This window comes from Suncus etruscus, chromosome 11 (assembly GCF_024139225.1).
Source record: "Suncus etruscus isolate mSunEtr1 chromosome 11, mSunEtr1.pri.cur, whole genome shotgun sequence".
In the NCBI taxonomy this organism is placed as follows: Eukaryota; Metazoa; Chordata; class Mammalia; order Eulipotyphla; family Soricidae; genus Suncus; species Suncus etruscus.
Window position 1 is genome coordinate 92,614,821 of NC_064858.1, and position 8,334 is coordinate 92,623,154.

The window sequence follows — 8,334 nt, forward strand, 5'->3', positions numbered from 1 at the left end:
CCGGCCCCCAAACACTCACCTCAGCCGAGGCAAGCCGTCAGGGGATGCCTGGGGAGGCCCCCAAGTGTCTGCCAAGCAAAGGAAACCAGCACAATCCACAACTCCAACAGAAAACACAGCCTCAGCGAGACACGCCTTGAAGAGATTAATGCTGAATGAGGTCAAAGTTCCCAGGTTGATGCAGGCTGGGGGAGGTCCCAAAATGTCTGCCGGGCCTAGGGGTCCAGCAGTCAGCCTGATTCGCAACTCCGGCCCCCAAACACTCACCTCAGCCGAGGCAAGCCGTCAGGGGATGCCTGGGGAGGCCCCCAAGTGTCTGCCAAGCAAAGGAAACCAGCACAATCCACAACTCCAACAGAAAACACAGCCTCAGCGAGACACGCCTTGAAGAGATTAATGCTGAATGAGGTCAAAGTTCCCAGGTTGATGCAGGCTGGGGGAGGTCCCAAAATGTCTGCCGGGCCTAGGGGTCCAGCAGTCAGCCTGATTCGCAACTCCGGCCCCCAAACACTCACCTTAGCCGAGGCAAGCCGTCAGGGGATGCCTGGGGAGGCCCCCAAGTGTCTGCCAAGCAAAGGAAACCAGCACAATCCACAACTCCAACAGAAAACACAGCCTCAGTGAGACACGCCTTGAAGAGATTAATGCTGAATGAGGTCAAAGTTCCCAGGTTGATGCAGGCTGGGGGAGGTCCCAAAATGTCTGCGGGCCTAGGGGTCCAGCAGTCAGCCTGATCCGCAACTCCGGCCCCCAAACACTCACCTCAGCCGAGGCAAGCCGTCAGGGGATGCCTGGGGAGGCCCCCAAGTGTCTGCCAAGCAAAGGAAACCAGCACAATCCACAACTCCAACAGAAAACACAGCCTCAGCGAGACACGCCTTGAAGAGATTAATGCTGAATGAGGTCAAAGTTCCCAGGTTGATGCAGGCTGGGGGAGGTCCCAAAATGTCTGCCGGGCCTAGGGGTCCAGCAGTCAGCCTGATCCGCAACTCCGGCCCCCAAACACTCACCTCAGCCGAGGCAAGCCGTCAGGGGATGCCTGGGGAGGCCCCCAAGTGTCTGCCAAGCAAAGGAAACCAGCACAATCCACAACTCCAACAGAAAACACAGCCTCAGCGAGACACGCCTCAGCCAAGGCAAGCCGTCAGGGGATGCCTGGGGAGGCCCCCAAGTGTCTGCCAAGCAAAGGAAACCAGCACAATCCACAACTCCAACAGAAAACACAGCCTCAGCGAGACACGCCTCAGCCAAGGCAAGCCGTCAGGGGATGCCTGGGGAGGCCCCCAAGTGTCTGCCAAGCAAAGGAAACCAGCACAATCCACAACTCCAACAGAAAACACAGCCTCAGCGAGACACGCCTTGAAGAGATTAATCGAGGTTTCTTTTTTAAAAGAGAAATAGAGCACCATAATTCAAACGCAATATTTGGAGCCAGGGTATTTGATTCAATTACCAGATAACTAAGAGTGCACTTAGTCAAGTTATACTTCTAGTTACTTCAATATCCTCACATATTGGGGAAAGACTATATTAATACCTACTAAGAAATTTTTTGAAGATTAAAGGTGCAAATGATTGGAACAATATTGCCTTAGGGCAGGGAATGAATGATGATTTTAAAACTACCAATGGACATCACTTGTATGTACCTGCTGAAAATAATATGAAAGAACACTAATGATTTTTTGCTTAGAATAGAGGGAAAAAAGACTAGTCTAGAGGTCCAAACAGGTGTGAGTGAATACAGATAAGCCACATAGTCATGTACTATGTAGGAAATAAAAGGAAAGATTTGAAATCAAAGTGAGCAATGCTAACACTGCTCTGAAAGGTTTACAGTATGCCTGAGATTTCTCAAGTATAATATAAAAGTGTATTATAAAAAAGTTATTGTGTAGTGAACCTTTGTGCACAAATTCAGGCTTATGAATCATATGATATTGGACAAAAACTTTACCCTTGCATTTTCTCAACTGAATTTGAATTCCCTACATCGCCTAATTAAAGATAATATTTGTGTCATGCATAATCATGCCTGAAGCAAAGTAGGGATTGAGTAATTGGTACTCATATCATTATAGTCTTAGTCCATCTATCTAAACTGAATAATTTTAAAACTGGAAAACAATTCAACTTCATGAGTAACACAGTTTGCAAAGAAGTTTTTGTGACTAAATAGAAATCTAAACACAGTCCTAAGAACCAAGAGTTCTTTCTAATTTTGGCTCTGTTGCTGACTTCTTTAGTGCCTTTTTAAAAAAATCACTTAATCAAGTGAAATATTTCATAATAATAACAATAATAAACTCTGAAGCCAGAACACATTCATATGCGAAATAATTCACTGTTTATGTTTGAACTTCATTTAAAATGTTTAGATGTTAGGATCCGGAAAGATAGTACAGCAGGTAGGGAGTTTGCCTTACATGCAGTTGACAGAAATGCAGTCCCCCAGTAGAGTATATGGTCTTCTGAGCCATGACCCAGAGTAATCTCTGAATGTAGAGCCAGAGGTAAGCCCTGAACACTGCTAGGTATGACCCCAAAATTAACCTCCCTCAAAAAAAAAAAAAAAAGAATCTAAACTTTCGGGGTCTGGGACTGTGACTCAGCAGTAGAGCACATATTTCCCATTGGTAAGATCCTAGATTTAAGCATGGGACCACTCCCCCCAAAAAAACACGTATACTTTTAGTGTCTTATCAAGTCCTTAAGCCATGAATATTCAATTATAACTTCCAGTTTGACCTCTAGTCACAGAGCATTCAATGCCAATATGCTGGCACCTCTTGTACTGCTCACAGATTTTCTGGTTCCTCTTTATTTATTTTTCAAACCTCCTTTGCCAATTTTTTCAGAGAACTATATGCACTTGGTTCTTACTAAAAATTCCCATTGGGACTGGAAAGATAGTACTGTGGGTAAGGCACTTGCCTTGCATACAGTTGACCCGGATTCAGTCTCTGGCTACAATTATCATCACTTGGAGTGATCCCTGAGAACAGAATTAAGAGTAAGCACAGAGCACTGCCGGGTGTGCCCAATCCCCCACAAATAAGCCCAGTAAGCTAAAAATCTGCATTGATTGATTAAAAGCAATAGGGTCATAGTGATATCTATAGCCATCATGAATCTCTTCTGTGATATTGTGTTACTCATTATTAATCATTCATTAATTCCACTGAATTTTCTAGTAGGCAATTGTAATGACACTCCACTTCATTCTTCCAACAGGAAATGCTTCTACCCTGTATAAAATCACAGAGCATTTTCCTCTTTAACCACTGGAGCTGAGCATAATTTTTCTATCTTTATTCTGACATATCTTTCCTCTTCGTTTATAAATTCCCTCAAGGATCCAAACATGGTTCACAGTATCATAGGTCTAGTAAAATATCCTATAATGAATTGTGACAGATAAATAAGAAGAGTTGGAAGTCAAATATGAGTCTACTGTGAATGCACCAGAAAATCAAGTACTTTCATGCTAGATTTTTCCAGAATGAAATTACTTTACTGCAGCAAAGAGTGAAATGAAGATAGGAGCAAGGGTCTTTCATACCCTCTCTCTTTGTGTCGAGGAATACTTACGCAGCCAAAAGGAAGGGTTAGAGACTTCTATTTTGTCTATTTATTGAAAGACAAGTATTCAAAAAATGAATTAAGGGCCTTGATATCAGACCTTAAACCATATAGTAAATAGAGCAAAATGTAAGCAGGACATGTAGGATATGCAGAGCATGTAGCAGAAAATGTCGGATACCATTACTTCTAATATCTAAAATATATGAGGCACTGGTAGAACTTAAAAAAAACCTATACACATCCAAAAATGAAGAGAAGAAATGAACAGATATTTTCTCAAAGAAGAAATACAGATGGCCGAAAGGCACATGAAAAAGAGCTCCACATCACTCATCATCAGAGAGATGCAAATCAAAACAACAGTGAAATATTATTTCACATTCCAGGGATTGGCACACATCACAAAATATGAAAACTACCGGTGCTCTCTGCATTCCTATGTTCATCATCATAGCACTGTTTACAATAGCCAAAATCAGGAAGTAACTCAAGTGCCCAAGAACAGAGGAGTGGATAAAGTAACTGTGGTACATCATAATGGAATACTAAGTAGTAATTAGAAAAATAAAATAATAAAATTTGCTTTTACATGGATAGATATGGAGATTATTATGCTAAGTAAAATGAGTCAGAGGGAAAGGGATAGACATAGAATAATCTAACTCATTTGTGGTATATAAGAAAAAGATAGTATAGTAAAAAAAAAAATCCAGAGACAATAGAGATGAGGGCCAGTAGACCATTTCAGGGCAGGAAGCTTGGCACAAATATTGGAACAATGCAGTTAGGATAAAGAAGGGATCAATATGACAATGATAGTTGGAACTCATCACTCTGGATACGAACTGGGTGCTGAAAGGAAATAAAGTGATATGCATTGTACCCCTTCATTAACAACAGTGCAAACCAGTGTCTAAAAGGAAAAAAAGGGGAAAGAGAGAGAGAGGAGAAAGAGAGAGAGAGAGAAAGAGAGAGAGAGAAAGAGAGAGAGTGGATCTTGAGACTTGGTGGTGGGAAATGTGCACTGGTGAATGAAGATGTACATCATAAGACTAAAATCAATCATGAACAATTTTGTAACCACAGTGTTTAAATTTTAAAAAATTAATAATATGGGGCCGAAGAGATAGCATGGAGGTAAAGATGTTTGCCTTGCATGCAGAAGGATGGTGGTTCAAATCCCGGCAGTCATATGGTCCCCTGTGCTTGCCAGGGGTGATTTCTGAGCCTAGAGCCAGGAGTAATCTCTGAGCACTGCCAAAAACCAAAAAAAAAAAAAAAAAAAATTTATAATAAAAACTTGTTGCTATACACTGGAACATTTAATACACACACACACACACACACACACACACACACACACACACACACACCAGATTTGATAAGAAAAGACCTTGAAACTTTCAGGTTTCACCTCCTACCTAAACATTATGTTTCGGTTCATTTCCTTCTTGTAATAGATCTAAAGTGCTGCTCACTGCCCTAAAGCCTGCCCTGTCCCTGCTATCAGAAACAATTGGGAAAATGTATCTTTCTGCCTGTACTTATTCCTGCAAAACAACTGTAACATATCTACAGTCTCTGCAAAAATGCTTCTGAAAATACATTAATAGATTGCTTTTACCTTTATTTGGTCTAACCCAGTGTATTAATATGAAATCACATTGTTCTTTGGGAGCCCATGTCAGTAGCCCTGTTCTTAGGGCCATGGCTTCTTCAATCTATCATGAGAACTGTTAGCTTATGAAAAGCTTAAATATATAGGCTATTGTTTTCTAGTTGCTGAAAAACACACAAAATGTGAATGGAGTTGAAGATACAGTGGTAGGATATATGCTTTGCATGTATGAATTTCAGAGGATAACACTTGGTATTTCAATATTCTCAAGTAGAATAAGTGTGGTATACATGATTAAATTAATTAATAAATAAAAATGTATAAAAGTATTGACACATCACATTTTTTTTTTTTTTTGGTTTTTGGGCCACACCCGGCGGTGCTCAGGGGTTACTCCTGGCTATCTGCTCAGAAATAGCTCCTGGCAAGCACGGAGGACCATATGGGACACCGGGATTCGAACCAACTACCTTTGGTCCTGGATCGGCTGCTTGCAAGGCAAACACCGCTGTGCTATCTCTCCAGGCCCACATCACATTTTTTATTGCTTAAAAAATCGAGACATTTTATTTAAAACTATATGAAAACAATGAAATTTAAAATACAACCATAATGAGCTATTAGACATGTTGCTTACTTTTTATTTTAATATGTGTTATTTTGCTATAAGATATTTTATTTTGAGATAATATTTATTATCAAAAGCAGCATTTTATTTCATTGTAATGGCTTGCAGTAACATCTGAAAAAAATAGGCCTTTTTCTAAAGACTATAAAGAAATTTTGAAAGGGCTGAAGCAGTACTAGTGCAGCTGGTAGGGAGTTTGCTGACAGCAAACCCAAGTTCTGTCCCTGGCATCCTATATGATCCCCAGAGGACCACGAGGTATAATAACTAATTACAGTACCAGGATTACTTGAAAAAGTCTTGAGAGGTTAATAATAAATTTTACATATCATGTAAAATGCCTGTGTGGTTTTTATAATGTAGTTGATCCTGAGATACATTTATTATAGTTATTTTTCTCTTTTAATAAAAAAATCTTTCTTTGAACACTTAACATGTGTTAGTCTTCATCACTAACCTATACAAAAGTAGGTCATTCATATGTCCATTTATTCATCAAATTAATATTAGAACCATACTATATACAAAATATTATAAATGTATAAGGAATAAAATAGAAAAAGGACAAAGTAAATTTACATAAGTACTTTATAAGAAAGTACTTTTGGCAAGGGAAGCATAAAAGATAGCCTACTGAGAGGTAGAAAACATTTACCCACACATTGGGCAAAAGGCTAATAGTTAATATTTATTAATCACTCACAAAACTCAGTAACAATAAAAAAATCAAAAATGAGTAGAGCTGAACAGACCCTTCCTCAAAGAAAACATACAGATGGCCTATAGGCATATTTAAGAGTATTCCTCCTTAATTTGTATTAGGGGCATGCAAATCAAAACAATGAGTTATCACTTTATACCAATTAAAAGGGTTAGAGTGATAGCACAGCCTTGGGCCTTTTACCTTGCACTTGACCAACCTGGGATGAACCCCGTATAGTCCCTTGAGCCTGCAAGGAGTGTTTTCTGAGCACAGAGCCAAGAGTAACCCTTGAGTGCCCCAGGTGTGCCCTAAAAACTATTAAAAAAAGATTAGATATCACTAGTAATGATGGAAATGTCAACTGTCTGCTACATATGGGAAACAATATGGAAATTAGTGGAAATTAAATTCTCAAAAAATTAAGACTTGAACTTCCATATAACACAAACTTCTCAGCAACCTCCCCCAAGATCCAAAAAAAAAAAAAAAAAAGTTTTAACCCGAAAATATATTTATATAATATTTGTTGCCATGTTATTCATAGAAACCAAGATCAGGAAACAACCTAAGTGCACAAGAACAGAAGAGATAAAAGTAAATATATATAATAGAATGAAACACTACTTGGCTATAAGAAAAGATGAAATCTTTCATAGTAACTACTACTCAGGTTTCCCTGGATAGCTTAATGCTGCACTGAGTCAAAGGTAAATGTTGTTCTTTTATGAATATTAAAAAATATAGTAAAAGATTAAAAGTGGTCAATTTTTAATTGACAGACAACTTTGATGTCTGCCAAGGGAATGGGGGAGGGAGGGGACCTAGGCACAGTGATCACTGAGGGATCACTGATATCATGGTGGTAGACATGGAGTAGAAACATTGTATGTCTGAACATTGCTATTAGCAATATAGCGAATTGAGATGCCCAAATAAGTAAATAAATAAATATATAATAATGTTTATAAGTAAATTGTGATATGCAGGATTTGGAAAACAAGCTTTAGAGGGACCAGAGTGTTAGCACAATGGGGAGGGCATTTGCCTTGTGTGTGGCCCACCTCAGTTCGATCCCTGGCATCCTATATGGTTCCCCACGCCATTCAGGAGTGATTTCTGAATGCAGAGCTGGGAGTGACCCCTGAGCACTACTAAGTGTGGCCCACAAACCAAAAAAAAAAGAAAATCTTTAGATAGTATATTAACCAATCAATGTATGTACAAAGATAGCCTGAGGCCATATACTGCAGTGTCTATTAGGCCAGAACAAAAATCTTAAAAAATTTTGGTGGTGTCCTCTGCCTTGTATGCAATGGCTGCAAACAACAAGCAGCTGTCTTGGTAGTGTGGGGTGCCTGTACTTGTATGGGCTATTCTAAGGGACCTTGGAGACAGTCCTATGCAGTGGACATTCCTTGCTACTCTTATTCTGACTCTAATCTCAGGCTTCCAATCTGTATGGGGCTGAAGCAGAAAGTCCCACTGAGGCTAAGGTCAACATTGACCAAATCATCATGTTCATCCTTTTCAAACAGCAGAACAAGGAGCATGTGACTGATGCCCTGACCAGCCAAGTTCAAGTTCCTTCCCTGGCAGCCAGAAGACCTACAACTCCAGGAACTTTACCAAATTCAATGTAGATAAGATTGAAGACAGAGTTGCCAATAATCAGCTCATTCTAGATAGCTGTGGGGTCAAATAATCGGGGGCCTCTGCACTGTGCCTCAGGTACTGCACTCCTGAAAGCCTCAGAGCTATCCTTCTGTCCTCGCCACCTACCCCCAGCCCTCACCACCCTGT

At 40.0% G+C, this 8,334-nt stretch overlaps 1 pseudogene; it reads left to right on the forward strand.

The window, feature by feature from the left end:
• Window positions 1-7,778: 7,778 nt before the first annotated feature.
• On the forward strand, window positions 7,779-7,931 carry LOC126023075 (uncharacterized; annotated as a pseudogene).
• Window positions 7,932-8,334: the final 403 nt, after the last annotated feature.